The following is an 18048-nucleotide window of genomic DNA, read 5'->3' on the forward strand; positions in this document are numbered from 1 at the left end:
ACTGCTGAGCACTGCCTGCACGGCACCAAGGCGGTCTCGCCAACCCCCCCCCACCACCACCTGCAGGCTGGGGGTGGGCAAGATCTTGGGAGGGGACACAGCCAGGACAGCTGACCCAGAGTGACCAAAGGCGTATTCCATACCATGCAACATCTGCTTAGATATAAAAACTCTAAGAAAGGAAGAGGGGGGCATTTATTGTCTATGATGATTGTCTTCAGGAGTAACCGCTATGTGTACTGAAGCCCTGCTTCCCAGGAAGTGGCTGAACATTACCTGCTGATGGGAAGTAGGTAATAACGTCTTTTGTTTTCCTTCACTTCCATGTGCCTGATTTGCTATTGCTTCATTAAGCTGATTTTACCTTGACCCAGAAGTGGTTTTTTTCCCCCCATCTTATTTTCTCTTCCCCTGTTCTGCTGAGGGAGGGAGTAATAGAGTGGCATGGTTGGGCACTTGGCATCCAGCCAAGGTCAACCCACGGCAAGTGCTTTCTCCAAGAAATTGGAGACATGCTCCAAGATGGCTCTAAAATGTACTTAAAACAGAGGGGAGTGAAGCAGACTTACCCCATCCAGAGGTCTCTAGTTTTAATACTGTGGGGTCTCCAGATGTTATAATGTTGTCTCAGGAAACTTAAGAAATAAAAGGTAACCAAGCCAAGTCACAAATTAAGTGAATTGTTCTCAACTCCAATTTGTAAAAAAACAACATACTGACATGTCAAGGCACTTCAAGGCTATGGTGGCAGATGATATGAAACTACATCAACAATCAGACATGGGGAGAGAGGTGCCTATGCCTGACAAGACAATGCCAGCAGGTCAAAGAGGCAGTCAGATTGTCCATGGAGGCCACCAGGTCAATAGGCAACCACTTCTCCATCAATAAAGTGGCAGTTTGGTGCTTGTGTTTTCTCCTTGGCTATGTAAATGGCCATGAAAAGTGGTAGTAAGACACCTGGAAAGCTGGACTTAATGTCTGTACAAGTTGTCAAATACCTCCTTACCTCAGTGGAAGGCACACTGCTTGAGGACAGCAGGGTTTTTTAAAATGGGAGAGAAGTTCTTTTGTTCCAGTAGAAGGGATGAAGAAACTTTGTTAAGGTAGAGTGATGTTTCTTGCTGCCTGAGAAATCTGACTCATTAACCCTAGGCAACAGGAGAAGAAATTCATAGTAACTTGACAAAAGAGTACTAAACAGGAAAAGAGACTGAAAGGTGTTAGACTTCTCCCAGGGAGATTTGAAATGAACAGAGAAACCTATTCAGGATGGAAATGGGAAGAACTCCACATAAACGTGCTTGTGTATCAGATAAGGACTGGTGGTTCTTTTAAGTTGCAGTAGGTCTAAACTGTTTTGTGCAAGACTGTGCTGAAATGGACATGCATTGCTGAGGGAACTAATGCTTCACATGATGTGTGAGTGTCTTGCAGGTTCAGGTGCTCATAGAACATGGTTAAGCTTTGGTGAAGCATTGTATCATGTGGGCATTATATGGCAATTTAGCAGGAGTGAGATTTAGAGGACATTTGCTCTGTTAACTACTGCTCACAACTCTTAACATTAGGAAGTGGGTATCTCAGGATCTGATCCATTTACAGCCTGGTATTGGCATTGGAGGGAGGCCTTTGGTGCCTCTCTCCCTACACATTTCCCAGAAGTACTCTACATTTCCATTCTAGCATTTTTTGTCTACCCAAAGTTGACTGCAAATGATTCAGATGGGATGCACAGAGAGCTGCTGCTGGGGTAAATGGCTTTCCCCTATCCACGTGGCTCTTGTGTTAACTTTAGTAGTCACTGCCTCTGCCAGGTCCCTGCATTTTCTTTCCTCTCCCCTGCACAACTTAGAAACATGGGAGCTGACACAGAAGTAAAAGAGAAGCTGCAGCAGTGGTGTGGTGGTATTCCTCAGGTATGTGAGCGAGAGAAAAATAGCTTTCTGTAGGAACTGGTGAATGTTCTCTTCATCTGCACACCTGGATAAGCTACACTGGTCTTCTAAAGGAGCCATTTCTGCTATGGCAGGGGGAAAAGGCAGGCATTCTCTGGTCACTCTTCCCTGTTTCCTATAGGTGCTACTACTTGCTGTGCATACCCACTGCCTGGGCTGCAAGAACAGAAAGTACTCTTAACATATTTGCCTGCCTCTGACACTCTGATCCATCGGTGGTACCTGAAGAACCCCTCTGCCACTGCTATTTTATGGCCACATCTGCATTTTTCATTCATGCATAATACTTTCTAGTATCCTAATGTAGAATGGTGCATCAGCCCAAGAAGGGGCCATATGAACTGAGAGACTGAATTGTTTGCATCTACCTTGACAACCCAAATTTGGGATACCGTTGCTATGACAATTGAATAATCTGATTTTGTAAGTCAGTGCATACAGTGAATAGGAAATTGGTTGCTGAATATGGTTAGCCAAGACTGTGACTCTTAGCTGATGAAAGTGTGTGAATGTGTCTGACTTTCATTGAAAGCTTTTCTACGATGATCATTGTTCAGAGCATTTCAATACATATTCGTGGTTCACTCAGTGCATTGCATACAATTATATACAATTCATTCTTTCCATTATGCATTGGCTAAAGGATCTCTGAAGTAATCTGCCACTCTGAATTCAGTCTTCTGAGACAATTATCTTGCATATGGAACTATTTTCTGACAATGAAACACATGACTGACTGGGTGTGTGGCTTACCGTAACACTTTTTTGATGATCTGCTCTAGTGCTGATTAAACCCCAGGATTATAGCAGGAAATTATACACGTACAGGACTTTATCTGGCTATTTGTTTCATCTGAAATGCAACTCTTTCACTTCAGATGGAGACATTTTACGGAGCTACTGAATATTTTGTTGTTGTTGAGTATGCATGTGGATTGTACTCTTGTGTGGGAACACTTAGGTAAGACCTACTTTTGAATCTTGTAGTAGTATATGCAACTCTGCTAGGTAGCCTCTAAGTCTCAATCTTTTGTGTGTTACCTCAGTTTTTTATTAATAAGTATTTTTACCTTTGACAAGTCATTTCCTTTCAGTCCTTATTTCCACTTTTCATGTTATGTTAAACACATTCAGAGTTGTGATTTCATTGTAACTGCTGGACACTGTTCATTTTAAATGTAACAATCACCATCAGAAACAGCCTTTCACTATTTATAAATCTGATTTGGTGGTCTTCTCAATGTCTTACAGTCAATCTATTGGAGGGGAAAAATAAAAAAATTTCTATTTTAAATCCAGTGGCTTAGTTCTCTACATCTTTATTGCTCATTGTTCAGAAATGAAACACCTAAAACCTCTGAACTCCACTGTCTGAAGATTTGCTAATCAGAGAATCTGAATTGGAAGCGTGGGTTTAAAAAAAACCCCCACAAACCCAACTTTGTTATAACAGCTCCTGTTTAAGCAATAGTTACTTATGACTGTATAGCACTGTCTTTTCAACTATGAAAAATCTGGCATTTACTTCAGTAGGTACAGGATGAGTTTCTCAGTGAGTGAGTAGTAATGCATTATTGATTTTTTTTTTTTTTGCATGTGACTGTAAACCACTCTCCTAATCTTTGTACTCATACTGTGTCTTCTTGCTGTTCTTGGTTCCTAAGAAGAACTGGGAAGTTAGTGCTTTTCCACTGAAACCATGTATTTTGGAAAACTACAGTGAGCTTGCAAAAACCCAAGTTTCTTCCTGTTAAATTTTGTTAAAGAAAAAAATATTGGATAAAATTGCCAGTGACATTTTTGGATTCCACAAGAACTTTAATGTAGGAGAATAAATAAGTGTTTAAATATACTCACAAAGTTTTGGTCACATTTTTCATCTCATTGTTAGTGTGCCTCAAAAAAAATGAAAACCACCAGGAAGATGTATAGAAAAGAACATCAGTATTTCACACACTCACTGTTTTCCAACCTTTTCTCCTTGCATAAGAAGGGACAGAATTTTTAAAACTGTCATAATGTCTTGTAGGAGAAGCTTTAATTATCCAAAAAGTGAAGATGTTAGAAATGGTAACACATAAGGACTAAGTCAGAAATAAAATTTTGCAGCATCATTTAGAATGGATTTAAATGTCTTATCTATGTTTCCTGATGCAAATCTAGCTTTGCCTTTTGTGGTATAGTTTTTTTTTTTGTTTGTTTGTGGGTTGTTCGGTTTTTTACTGCTTTTATATTTTTCATCTTAAAGTATCTAAGTCCTTCTGGCAGGAATCGGTTTTATGCTTTTCACGCAATCTCAGATTCTGTTTTCACAGATGCTCTAAACTTTCTTTGGTGGAGCTGAAATGAACCGAGACTTGCAAAGGCACAGCACATGCAATTTCAGATAGCTTTTCTAGACCTTCTGCTTATACAGGACATAAAGATTCTGTTTATTTTGAGAAAATGCATAGTAGCATGGCCTTGAGTCCCTTCCCATAACTGCTTGTGCATCTGGTTTGTTTGCACAAAAGTGCAGTTCTTCAGCGTATATTCCTTGGAGAATCTGCCATGCCCATTATGCAGAGGAACTTGACAAACCTGCTTTTTCATTTGTATGTGGTGCAGGCCTGATAATCTTATAAAAGAAGAGAATATTTTACACTAATAAAAAATCATTAAAATTATAGGAGGCTTGATCTGATTGCAGTTTAATACCTCTTAAATTTGAATCCATAGTTCTATTTTGCTTGTAAACAAATAAGACTCCAGACTATCAGCTGACATAACTGTCCTTCCCCCCTATTAAGGAAGGTGGTAATTGCTTCTTCTAGGACTTGCTGTCAACAGCTCGGTAATGCGAGTTATTTCCTTGGTGACTGTCAAACTCTTTCAGACAAGGCTTTCAAACTACATTCGTAATAACAGAAGTACACTGTGGGAAAGATAGGCAATGTGGTCTTTAGCAAGCTTGTTTCTTGCCGATATACTGAAACAAGCTACCAGCCATTCCAGCTCCATACTGGCATATTAGCTTGGGGAACTCGCTGAAAGACTAAGTGATTCATTGCAATCTTTATTTTTACAGAGAAGCAACAATATCCTTAAAGTTTAGATGCAGAACCTCCAGTATAAAGTCTGAACATATTTTTGCAACACTGTGTCCTCAAGAGATCTTTTCTGCGGTGACTGATTTTTGTATTTCATAATGCTGTGTTTCTTAAAAAGAAAACAGATACTGTCTTGAAGAGAATTAATAGAACAAAAATTAAGTAATCTGCTATGAGTAAATAAGCTAAGTACAGGTCAGGCATTTTCAGAGTTTGTTGCTGTGCTAGTTTTGGCTGGGATAGAGGTAATTTTCTCCGCAGTGGCTGGTAAGGGGCTGTGTTTTGGATTTGCGCTGGTAATATAGAGACGTCGTCGTGATTGCTGAGCAGTGCTTATGCAGAGCCAAGGCCTTTTCTGCTCCTCACCCCCAACCACCACCAGCGAGTGGGCTGGGGGTGAACGAGAAGCTGGGAGGGGACACAGCTGGGACGGCTGGCCCCAACTGACCCAAGGGGTGTCCCACACCGTATGACATTGTGCTGCTCAGCATATGAAGCTGGGGGAAGGAGGCGGCAGGGGGGAACATTTGGAGTGATGGAACCTTGTCTCACCAAGTAACTGTTAAGGTGTGATGGAGCCCTGCTTTGCTGGAGATGGCCGAGCATCTGCCTGCCTGCCTATTATGGGGAGGTAGTGAATGAATTCCTTGTTTGGCTTTGCTTGAGTGTGTGGCTTTTGCTTTACCTGTTAAACTGTCTTTATCTCAACCTGTGAGATTTCTGCCTTTTACTCTTCTGATTCTTTCTCCCATCCTGACGGGGGGGGGAGTGAGCAAGTGAGCGGCTGCATGGTGCTTAATATCGCTGGCTGGGGTTAAACCACTACAGTTACTTAATATACACAATACTAATTTTGTGTTTTGCTGATGACGTTTTAAACGGGCTCAATTTTCAACAGTTTGCAAGGTGGTAGGTTTCAAAGCTGAGGTTACATAAAATTATGAGTTTAGCATGTTTGACTTGGTCTGTAGGCTTGGATTCATCACTAAACTTCTCTGCCTCGGTCTCCACAGCTGTAAGATAGGAAGAATTTGCCTTCTTCAAGAGGAGTGCATTGCATATTAACTGACCAAATACAAGCAGTTGGTGCTCTGCAAACTTTATAGTGGTGATCTCCTCTAATTAAGGATTATATTGCTGATCACAAGCAGTGCTTTTCAACAAAGACTGACACTTTGTTTTTAAACTTCTGCCCAAAAGGTTTCCTTGTCCTATTCTATGCTACCTTCTTTGTCTTCGAATTTCTTCCAAGTTTGATCTGTGTTTATATGTTAATGTTGATGGACATAATCACTGTTGATGCAGACATTTTCCTAATGCTCTTACCATGTGTGCTCCTTTGGGATAGATTTTCAAATACCGTTCATTATCCAGTTGCTTGGCCTCACATCCTGTCTCACATAAATTGTGACAGTGGACTAACTGGTATAGAGAATAGAAATATCCCTTACAAAAGCTATTTGTGTATAAATGAACCACTTGTGTGATTTTTATTGTGGGAGCTTGTAAACTTTATTTTGTTCTATAGAATGTTTCAAACCAATTCAGATGTAGGTAAGATACGTAGCTATTAAATCAAAAGGTTTTAATGTTTAGGTTTTTTTAAATACTACTTTCTGGTCACATTCTGAAAATCTGTTTAACTAATACTGTTTAAAATAAGCCTGTTCTGTTAATTTTTAGGGAAGATTTCACCTTTGTCAATAAAGTAATGCAAATAAAGTCTTCCCTGTTAAGGCTACAGAGATCTAAAACTAGCTATGTTATCTTTGCTTAAACCATACTCCTCTGTGAGTCCTCCAAAAGGAATTAGTCTGTTTTATTGCTGTACACCAATTTTCCCCATAGAACTGCGCCGCCTCCTTGTTCTCTTTTTTCTCTTTCAACACCCTAAAGGCATCACAATAACCAAAATGAGTATACGCAAACATCTTGAGAGAAGAAGTGTCTATTAGGATTTCTGATGTTTTGAACGTTTTTCTGCCTTCCCTTATCTGCATGTGGCTTTGTTTAAGCAATAAACTTGCAAATAATTAGAAATCCATACAGGGATTTCTCTTGCCTTAAAACTACATAGAGACTGAGGAACCCTAATTCACTTGCTATTGAATTAGAGAATTACTGAATACTAAAGTAATACAGAAACCCAGAGTCAAGTGAAGAATCTCATTTGTTTCAATGGGATTTGATTATATTTATCTGTATTTAATGTTTCCTTCAACACAAATGAATGTCCAGCTATTTGTGACATGTAAAATACTGCTACTAGCTCAAAACTATTGAGTACCAATTCCCTTCTTCTATGCATCACTCCTATTGAAATTGAGACAGATAGTAATGAACACATCAAATCTTATATTTTTATAAGAATATTGCTGTTTTCATTTGAAGTAAAAGTTATTTTAAATAAAAATAATTGTGGTGTTTTAGACAGTAAGTTACAGCACTAGGAATGCAAATCTTGTTAAACACAATTTAATAAGATCAGAAAATATTTCTAGTTGATTTTCATTGTCCAAATTTGGTGAAAAAAAAATAGATAAGGTATACCTACTGCAAAAAGCACGATGTAGGAAATCTGTAATGATTTTCTTCTTTTTTTTAATAGCCAAAGCTGCTATTTGTAGTGTACATGAAAGCCTTTGTTTTTGCTATGTAGTGAAAGCTAAAAACATTTGTTTTATGTGGCTCACTTCCTAAAAGTAAGGTTGTACAGTACTACCACCATCTCTCATCAGATTAAGGTGAAACTGCATAACAGCATGGGCATGAAGATGTCAGGCTTGTATTATTTCTGCTCATGGTCCGTTATTTTTCCATTGATCTTTACAAGAATTGCAGAATCTTTTAGGTTGGAAAAGACCTTTAAGACCTGTTAACCCAGCAATGTCAAGTCCACCACTAAACAGTCTGCATAAATGCCACATCTACATGTCTTTTATATACTTTCTATACTTTTTCAAGCCTATAACTCTTCTAAAAAAGCATGTCATTAGATAGATATTGAAAAGAGAATGCTGATGATGGCTCTACAAAGCCAATAAAGCTACCTTTATTAGCTTTTATGAAAGTAGTTATTGCTCATAGGGTCTTAGTCTTGGCAGGCAGTGAACCACATTTAGATGTTTAAAATCTATTTCTCACAGGCATCTCCAGAAGCCTTCACCCCTGCACTTACAGTGCTCCACCATTGTGAACATACTACTACTTGAAGTTTCTGCCCAGTGAAGTCAAAATACAAAGTGTTAAACTTATTTACTTGTTAGGTGTTGCTAGCTAGTAGAAGAGGTCACTGGTAGCTCCTGGGAAAGGAACAAGTTTCTTTCCATTTCCAGTCTTAGAATAGCTAAGACAGTAAACATTAATTTTCATTAAGCACTTTGCTATAAATCTCAGTTTAATATCCATTTCAGATGTTCTAGATAAATCCTTAACCTTTCATTTGTTCCCTCTTGTAATCCTGTATCACTGATGAATCTTGGCAGTGACAAATGGCATTGTTAGACCCTGCAACTACTTCTGTTCATGTTCTTCCCCTGTGTGTTTTCTTTAGAGGGAGGAAGAGGGTAAAGGGACAGGCTGGGAAAGACTGTTGGAATACTAATGCCCATAAATGGCATCCGACTTTTCTTTCTTTTCCTCCTGTTCCTCAAACTCTGAGCCTGTCTGCAAAAACTAGAAGCTGCCCTCTTACTATTTTTTACTGTTTTTATTTTTAACTGGACTGATATAAATTATTTGGTTGTCTTGGTAGTAAATTAAGTAATGTTAGATGATCACTTAGAGATCCACAGCCTTCCAGATCATTTAGTTCCAACAATTATGCATATAAACATGAGAAGTAGGTTGTTTCCTCGGGTAGGAACTACCTTATGTCATTGAGATCACTTGCAACAAGTTTATAGTATTTCTGCAATAAATTGTCTGGTAGCCAGTGTGATTGAAAAAGTGACGCACACTTTGTTACAGTAACCAGAAAGTCCAAAAATATGCTCCTTTTTAAAGTTTCTAGACCTCTGTGGCAAAAAAAGCTACTAATTGTCCTACTGAAGAGAGAACTATTGTCCTACCACAAGTGAGATGTCACATAAATAGCTGATTTGTGTTGGACTAGAATGAACTTGAACTCTGAAACCTTTGGATCTGCCCCAACTTTAGCACCACCTGATGGGAAGACTGGCAGACAGGTACAGTAACAGCTCAGATTTATGAATAGTGTTATTCCAGGTGTCAAAGTGTGAAGATAGATGTAATTAAGCAATAACCCTGTCTTCCCAAGGACAAATTAAAAAAAACTTTCTGTACTGCTTTTTCCAGTTAAGATCAAGGTGAAAACAGGATTTTGACTCAAGGTTAGAATATAACTTCTAGTGAAATGAAGACACCAGATTAATTTAGGAAGCTTTCATTTTGGGGAACATTCAGTTTCTCTTATAATGGGATTTCCTGAAATACAAATTTTATGACTATCAGAAGTATTAATGTGTAATATGTTAAAAAAATCCCAAACCAACCAGGTCCCACCCACCCCAATCTACTGATGCGATATGAGGTGCTTTAATTTTCTTTGTGTATTTTCTGTTTTGAAGAAAACAGTACAGAAAATTTTAAGAAATGAAGTTAACTGTACACGTCAGCTTGTATGTAATATAACGACTTTGTAGTTAACGCTACTATTAAACGGTCATGAAACAGTGTAAAACTGTTTTAAAAAATATTTATCTGATAGGAAAACTTTTGTTTGGGATAATGGGAGATACATTTCAAACCCCGAGTTTCATATGGAAAATATGCTTTGTGGCTAGTGAGGATCTGTACTGGTAAGGTTTTCTGGACTGAGCAAGCTGAACACAGCTGTTGGGTTGCGCACTTGCTTGCTGTGTAGTACAACCGGTGGAGCTTAAGACATTGCATCAAACTGTCCTGTGCAGGCTACGGGGACTCCCAGCTGTTAACGCTTCTGCTGACCTGTAGTAGACCAGCACAGTGACCTTTTTGGTAGCTGTATAACCCCAAGTTAACCTGGGGGTTATGTTAACCCCGTAAGTTTTGAAATGAATGGGAAAGTTGCTCAAGAAAACGGCTGCGGTATCCCAGAACAGGGCAAAGAACAGGCTCAGTCTTCTGAAGAGATCCATGTCTACAGCTCCTGGCACATTGAAAAAAGCTAAGTACATTCAGTACCTTCTAAGACCTGGCTCAGACCCTATATTTTCATGATACTGCCAGCTCAATCTCGTTTCCTGTTATTGGTTTAGTGGGAATAATCTTTCTTAACAAGCTCTCAAGGGTGCCCCAAAACTTTATTAATATTAAGCAAAGAGCTTGGATTCTCCATCACTATGTGGAATGTAACAATAAGGATAATGCTTTAATTGCATGGTTTTGTTTGTCACAAGAAATAATTAATTCTGTCCTGTCTTTTTGAACAACTGCGAGGATTTTTGTGCTACTTGTTAATATATTTAGATTAGATGCTAAAGTGAAAGCCTAAACATGCTGTCATCTTCAGACGCACTCAGGCAATTAGGGTGCAGCTTGTGTTATTGTTTTATAATTCAAGCCTAGTGAAGTCATAAATTAAGAAGCTCGTTAAATTTTCAATTGCATTAATAGGAAAATTCAACTTACTAAATTCTTTGCTAAGGCCTAATAACAAAACATTGGAAATGCATCTTTATTTTTTTCTCTATCTTTGTTAATCCTTGTTGCCCAGACAGCCTTCTCTACTCTTAATATAGGAAAAATAAAGTAATAGGAACAGAAGTTGTAGAAAACAATGTTTCCTACATGGATTTTAACATTGATCCTCCTTGTCACATTTTAAAGCATTTTTTTAGAACTAGTTCTTATGGTTGACAGCCTGCCCCATAAATAGCTGCAGGAATCTCAAATAAAGACTGATAACACTATTTTTTACTTGGCAATGCATGACACAACTTGATGCTCTAAGTTGAGATATTTTTACTGTTTCCTTTTCTAAATAGCTCAGTTTACCCTGCAATTGGAAATTGTAAGTGTGTGTATTTAATGGAGCATGCAAATATGAAACTGCTCGATGAGCTAAGTCTGTACTGGTAGGAATGGCTTCATACCCATTAAAATAATAATGACTAGATTCACAGTTGTGATGAATTTCCTTATTTTTTTTTTATTTTGAGTACCAGCTAATGGTTCAAGCCCAAATTATTTGAAAATTAATGTAGTTAAACCCAGTTATGCTGCAGCTGTTTTTTATTATTATCATTATTCACTGTATGGTAGGATGCTCACTTTGTAACAGTACGAGTACTAGAGAAATTCTTCATTCATCTTGATAGGTGTTGTTTATTTAGTGGTTACCTCAATTACTGCCAAATTGTAGTGAGACAGAGCAATGAAATAACGATGAGGGGACATGAAATGATTTGCACATAGTACCAACTCACTCTACATAAGTATATACACAGAAAGAAAAATATTTGGCTCGATAATTTGAAGACTTCATTGTAAATGTGAGTTTTTTCCAAACAGTAGACTAATAAACTTTCTGGTGCCTGCTGTCATTCAAAAGATAATTTTTGAGTGAAAAAGCTATCTTCTAGATCTAGTCATACCTACCAAAATTGTATCTATTGCCTGTTTGCTCAATTAACTGTTCAATCTGGACAAACAAATGCCATAGGGCAAAAAGAATCTGCGTTTCATCAGGCAATTTTAGGGCATCTGTTCCTGAACTATGTTCCCTCAGGTGCACAGGTCCAGCCTAGTGCTCGTGAATCCAGTGAACTCCTGTGGACTGCAAGGTTTGAAATCACGGACCTATTCAAATTCTCCAGTTGCATCTTGCAGCAGGACATTCAGTAAATGATCTTTTGCCTCAAAAAGATATTTGGTATTTGAAATATTAGCTCTTTTTGCAAGACACCTATCTAACTGCAAGGTCAATTACATTTCATTTCTTACTTCTGTGAAACCTAGTACTTTCTTTTTGCAGGTGTCGGGGGTGGAAATTGGTACTGGAGCTAAGTGCAGTCTGGCTTGGATGCTGCTGCTCTTGTAAATTCCTTATAATAAGATTTCATGCTAATAATGGTGTAGGGCCAAGTCATAATCTGATGTGTTCCAGAACAGGGGAACGCAAAATATTGCAGGTTGTTGGGAGGGGTGGTACTTCTAGTCATGCTTTTATGAGGTGATTTTCCTCTGTTCTTATGTTACTGTCACTGTCAGTAATGAGGTGAGTTGCCAGGAAAGCAGGACCTAAATACCCTCTGAAAACATAGCAAAGTAAAATTAATCAGATTTTTGGGTTTGATACTTCAGGCCTTTAATTTATTAAGCTAAAACTAATGGTACTTTTGGGCCTGATTCATGATGTTTAATTGCTCAAGCTTGTCAATATAGGACACACAGCATTCCTCTTTTTTTATATATATATATATATATTTTTTTTCCTCTTTTTCTTCCCCCTGCCTCAACATCAAGTCTAGCAGGCTCAGGTCTGTGCCAGTGCGCTACAGTCATGCATTGCCTCTAGTCAGGGGTCATGACAGAACCAAAATGCTGGCTCGGGGGAGGCTACCATGTCTTCCTTACCCATTTCAAATATTTTATACAAAGTTAGAAAAACAAAACAAAAAACCTTCAAACCAAAAGCCAAACCACAAACAAAAAGAAACAGGCAACTCATAGCTCCAGTAACGTACGGCCTACTGGAGTACCCAGTTAGATTTCTTTTCCTTGTGTTCTTGTCCAGTTATAAAACCACGGGCCCACAATGTTGTGGATTGCTCTTTGACCTGTGACATTCCTTATTTTCCCTGTTCTTATTGCTGTTTACTTGTGACCTCATCTCTGCTGAGCTCAGCCAGAAGGTAGCTAATAACTCTTCCCTTTCTCTTGTCACCAGACGTTAATTAGTGAATGTGCTGGTTTTGGCTGGGATAGAGGTAATTTTCTCCGCAGTGGCTGGTAAGGGGCTGTGTTTTGGATTTGCACTGGTAATATAGAGACGTCGTCGTGATTGCTGAGCAGTGCTTACGCAGAGCCAAGGCCTTTTCTGCTCCTCACCCCCACCACTACCAGCGAGTGGGCTGGGGGTGCACGAGAAGCTGGGAGGGGACGCAGCTGGGACGGCTGGCCCCAACTGACCCAAGGGGTGTCCCACACCGTATGACATTGTGCTGCTCAGCATATGAAGCTGGGGGAAGGAGGCGGCAGGGGGGAACATTTGGAGTGATGGAACCTTGTCTCACCAAGTAACTGTTAAGGTGTGATGGAGCCCTGCTTTGCTGGAGATGGCCGAGCATCTGCCTGCCTGCCGATGATGGGGAGGTAGTGAATGAATTCCTTGTTTGGCTTTGCTTGAGTGTGCGGCTTTTGCTTTACCTGTTAAACTGTCTTTATCTCAACCTGTGAGATTTCTGCCTTTTACTCTTCTGATTCTTTCTCCCATCCTGACGGGGGGAAGTGAGCAAGTGAGCGGCTGCATGGTGCTTAATATCGCTGGCTGGGGTTAAACCACTTCAGTGAAGTTTCCGTTTACTGACTTCCTGATCTTCAGAGTGATGAGAAAGGACTTTTCAAATAGATTCTGACTGGGCTCTAAGGTATTTATTTCCATAGCTAAATGTTGCACCCTCAGTATAGAGAAGCATGTGAAATATTTAAAATTTACAGTCACGATAATGAAGATATTCACAGTAAGGAAATACCGGTTGGTGAAACTTCAGTAGTTATTCCCCTCTTCCTGAAATGTGGAAGTTTACAAGCAAGTTTCTATGTAAGGTGGTAATTTGTCGAGTAGATGATACCAGCAATGAAGGTGTTTTGTTTTGAACCAGTATAATTCAGTCTTAGGTGAATTGTCCTTCCTCTTGGCATCTACAATCCTGTTTGCAGTTCTAGGCTTACAAGTATCACTTATGTTCGCTGTATTTGGAGGTGTATAATAAAGAGCTGAGATACAATGAAGGGTGCCAGGCTCATGCTCACAGGAATAGGATTTCCTATAGAAATGTAAAATTTCTTGTAGAAATGTGATCTGCATTGAAGATTGTTTTCCCGAATCAGTGTCATGATGAAAACAGTTTGGTTTGGTTTAAGCATCTATCTTTAAAATTTATAGCTATAACTGAACAATTTGGTTGAACTACTGGCTCTGTGCAATGGTTTCTTAAAGACTGTTTGTTAGAGCAATGTGTTCTGGCTTTTTGGATTTTTCCTATTGTTAATCAGAATAATAAGTTTTAATGTACTTTTCCATTTATTTCTTTGAACAACACTGCTGCAATAACGCATATTAGATAATTTCATTAACCTTGGCTTTAGACTTGCACTAAGAATCTCCTTAATTGGGCAAGTGTAGCACAGATGTGAGGCCTATGATTACTGTAGCTATGCCAATCTACTGGCAATGTGTCATTTTTAATGTGACAGCTGTATTCCAGCAATCAAGGGTTACAGCTTCTGGCAGTGTGATGTTCTCATTATGCCATTTCTGCTCTGCAGTAAAATAATTATTTCAAAGCAATCTGCTTCCTTCTCATCCCTAACCTGAGATCAGAAGTCTTCCTGTTTATTGTTTTGTGACTTCTCATCTAACCATTATCTGCAGCAGCTGGGTTCGTGTTTAAAAGTTAGTGTTCTAAGACTGACCTAAAGGGTATTATTTAAAATAAAAAGTGTGTGTGTGTACTTATATGTGTGTGTATATATATATATAAATAAAACTAGCAAATCAAAATCTGTCCCAAAGTACATTTCTCCTTTGAGTAAATGAACTGGGAATACCTAAAAACTGTGGGAGGTTTTTTGTATACTTAATTATGTCATATGCACAAATTATTTTATGAAATTGTCTTTCAGTAATCTATGAAATACTAAAATGAATACTTTCTATAGTGACTTCATCTCAGGAATTTTAAAATAAAGGCCGTGCAGTGTCTATCTTGAGAAGTTGCCACAGCACAGGCTTGAACCAATTTGACTGATTTCACTTGAGATATTTTTAAGAGGGATATTTCCGTTGGGTTTTTTTTTTGTCCTGAAACAGTGAATGTTCTTTGAAGTCCAAGTGGCAAATAATGTGAAAGTGAGTTAAGAGGTGTTATGTTACCACAAAAAATAGGCTCACATTTGCAGAGAGGTCAAAGGCTATCCTTCTATCCCCTTTCCCCCCTTCCCATTTCTGAAATTGCTCTGGGCATCTGAGCAACTGGTAAAGGAGGATGGGTTTTTTTTAGTGTCATAGACCAAAGGATCAGCTAAATTAAATGGGAAAGTACCATTAAAGAAGCCTGAAACAATTCTGAATTATAACTGTGTGACCAAAAATAGAACCAGCTTTTCTGGGATCTAATGACTGCAGTGGTGATAGCAATTGCAATGGAAATTAGAAAAGCGTCTTGTAAAGAGAATCACTTTTCATCAGCACCTTATTTTTAATAAAACAGTGCTGAATTTTAATTTGTAATTCAATTTCCTTAATGCATTCACCTTGTGTAACTGAGAAATCAATATTATTGGATGGATGTATTGTTTTTTGTCTCTCTACTTTAAAGGTCACAACCTGATTCAAGCAAATATAAAAATTAACATTTTTTCAGTAATCTTAGAATAGATAAGATTTCTCTGTAGCCTTAAGAAAAGTATACTAAATGTGCTTTTGGCAGCAGAATAGTTTGATATGTTATTGCTACGTGACAAATCCAATACAGAATCCTTATTAATAATCCTGTTAATGTTTCATCTAATGTGAGGGAAATGGTAAATAAATTGTGGCTTCAACCCACTGCTGAGCTTCCAATTACTATTTTTCTCCCTATCTGCTTGCAATATGTCATTTTTTTAATATGACTGAAATGTTCTAACAATCAAGGGTTAGGATCCTAACAGCATGAAGTCCTCATTACGTGATTTCTGCACTACAGCAAAATAATGATCGTGAAGCAAGCTGTTCTCCATGTAACACTTATAGAATAACTCATAAGACTACCCATTTACCAACTTCTGGTTATGGATTCAATTACTTTATGCCTCGGGTTTGTGGATGTTGGAATCATGTCATGCATCTGTCTCGAGCTGTGCCATAAAAAGCATTCAAAGTGAATAAATTACAGGTGATGTTCCCCAGAAGCACTCTGAGGTTTTTGCTTTTTCCCATGCCACTGAAGGCCGTGTCTTCTAAAAGTTTAATGAAGGTTTCATAAACCATAAAAAAAGCCCACTAGAATGTCATGACCTTCTTTCATTTTCTGATACTGCGCAAAAATCTACGTTTTCCACAATTAAAAGGGAGAAGAGTATTACACTTGAGAGACAGCATTTAAATGATATGTTATAGTCCCAAATACATATTACACAGAACTGAAGAGGTAAATAAACAGTATTTCAGATGGCTATGCAGATCTTGTAAAGAGACATTTTATTTTTCCAAACAATACATCTTTGCCTCCTTCAGTATGCAGTATAAAACTGGCAATTAAGTATTTATGATTTCATCTTCTTATTAGCAAGTGACTCTAGGTACAGCTGCTGTATATAGTTTCTTATGTTAAGCATATATAGCAGGGGAAAGTTCAGGGTGGCTGACTGTACTGCATCTGATCTATAGCCAATTCTTTTTCTTTCTATTACTATACGATAAAATTAAGGCATAATGTAAGGCTGACCAAATGTTTTTTAGAAAAGCTTATTTTTTTAAGAGGAAGGGATCCTTCTGTGTTGACAGTAGAAGAGAACTTGTAAATGGTGAGCAATGGTTGATGGGTGATCTAAAATGATTACCAAGTTTGAAACTCAAACAGCGTACAAACCATACCGCAGTTATAGCTCAATTATTGATTGTGCTTTTATGAGAAATTCAGCATTAGCTATTGTTTGTTTGCTCTCTGGTGCCCTGGAGAATGCAGCGAGATGCTTGCTTGAAAATGGAAATAATGAATTCACTCGAAGCAGGGTCTTGCTCCCTTTCCTTTTTTTTTTTTTTTTTTTTTTTTTTTTTTTTTTTTGGTGTCATCCTCCCACCTCCACACACCCACCCCACCCCCCATCTTTCTCAGCTTTACCCAGTAGAATTCCACAGAGAACGAGGTAGTAAGGCTACCAATACTGTCCTAACTCTCCTTAATATCTGGTAGAGCCCTACATGCTGTGTAGCCATACGTTGTGCTCCCAGCTCACACTTTGCCTTGCAGTCCACAGAGCTGATCAACAGTGCTGAGGCAACTATGGTGTCAAATATTTTTCTCTCTCACAAGTACTCTGAAGCAACCTGAGGGAAAATTTTAAGATTATGCTGACATGATGAGGGAGGTTATACGTGGTAAATTCTTCACTGTTTCAGGAATTTGGCAGACTAGCAGGCTGGCAAGTGTTCCCTCATGACAGACAGGGAAGCCCTGTGATTCAGGACCGTGCTTGTTGCATGCAGACATGGAGTGCCAAGGTTAGACCACATACATGGACTGCCTTTTGCCCTATAAAATTAGGTTTCCGTACTTCAGAAAATGTTGGTTTTTGCCCAGAGGATGAAATGTATGAAAAATTTTTGGATGTAGATACACTGTTCTGATGCATTTGCTGTGTGTGAAATGCGTGCCTGGTGGGTATGAAGTGGGAAATACTACAACACCTGAGGAATTTGTAATCAATATACAGAGCTCTCTTGCTTTTAAGGTTGGCATGAAAAGAACTTGAGTAATGTTAATGGCTTGCTCAGCTCCAGATAGCAAACTACATCTAGGGAGACAGGTGCTCAGGTGTTACACTTGTGATTAGATATTTAGGTGTGGGGTTTTACTAAAGATATGATAGTGACATTTTTATGATTGTTTTGTTTTCCCTAACTGCTCTATTTTTGTAGTTTTTGAAGTGTTACTTTTCTGACCTTTGTTTGATATCCCTCATCTGCAGGATCACTCAGAGAGCAAAAAGATGCCATTTTATGTATCATTAATTCCTTATAAACATCTCATCCCTTGTTACTGTTCCTTTCAGTGTTTGATTAACAAAAGATT

At 38.5% G+C, this 18048-nt stretch overlaps 2 protein-coding genes and 1 long non-coding RNA gene across 4 annotated transcripts in view; 1 reads left to right on the forward strand and 2 right to left on the reverse strand.

The window, feature by feature from the left end:
* KCTD15 (potassium channel tetramerization domain containing 15) overlaps window positions 1–18048 on the reverse strand; it is a 221981-nt gene that overhangs the window by 93521 nt on the left and 110412 nt on the right. The window lies entirely within an intron of this gene.
* The window catches only part of LOC308053602, a 184088-nt gene that overhangs the window by 30296 nt on the left and 135744 nt on the right, over window positions 1–18048 (forward strand). The gene's annotated exons all lie outside the window — the stretch shown is intronic.
* CHST8 (carbohydrate sulfotransferase 8) overlaps window positions 1–18048 on the reverse strand; it is a gene marked incomplete at its 5' end in the record, with an annotated part of 144621 nt that overhangs the window by 16149 nt on the left and 110424 nt on the right. The window contains one exon of one of the 2 annotated variants that reach the window (XM_080365025.1): window positions 1010–4754. The exons of the other annotated variant lie outside the window; for it this stretch is intronic. Of the gene's footprint in view, window positions 1–1009; window positions 4755–18048 lie in introns of those variants that run through there. 2 annotated transcript variants of the gene reach the window in all.

Source organism: Falco punctatus, assembly GCF_963210335.1.
Source record: "Falco punctatus genome assembly, chromosome: 14".
Taxonomy (NCBI): domain Eukaryota; kingdom Metazoa; phylum Chordata; class Aves; order Falconiformes; family Falconidae; genus Falco; species Falco punctatus.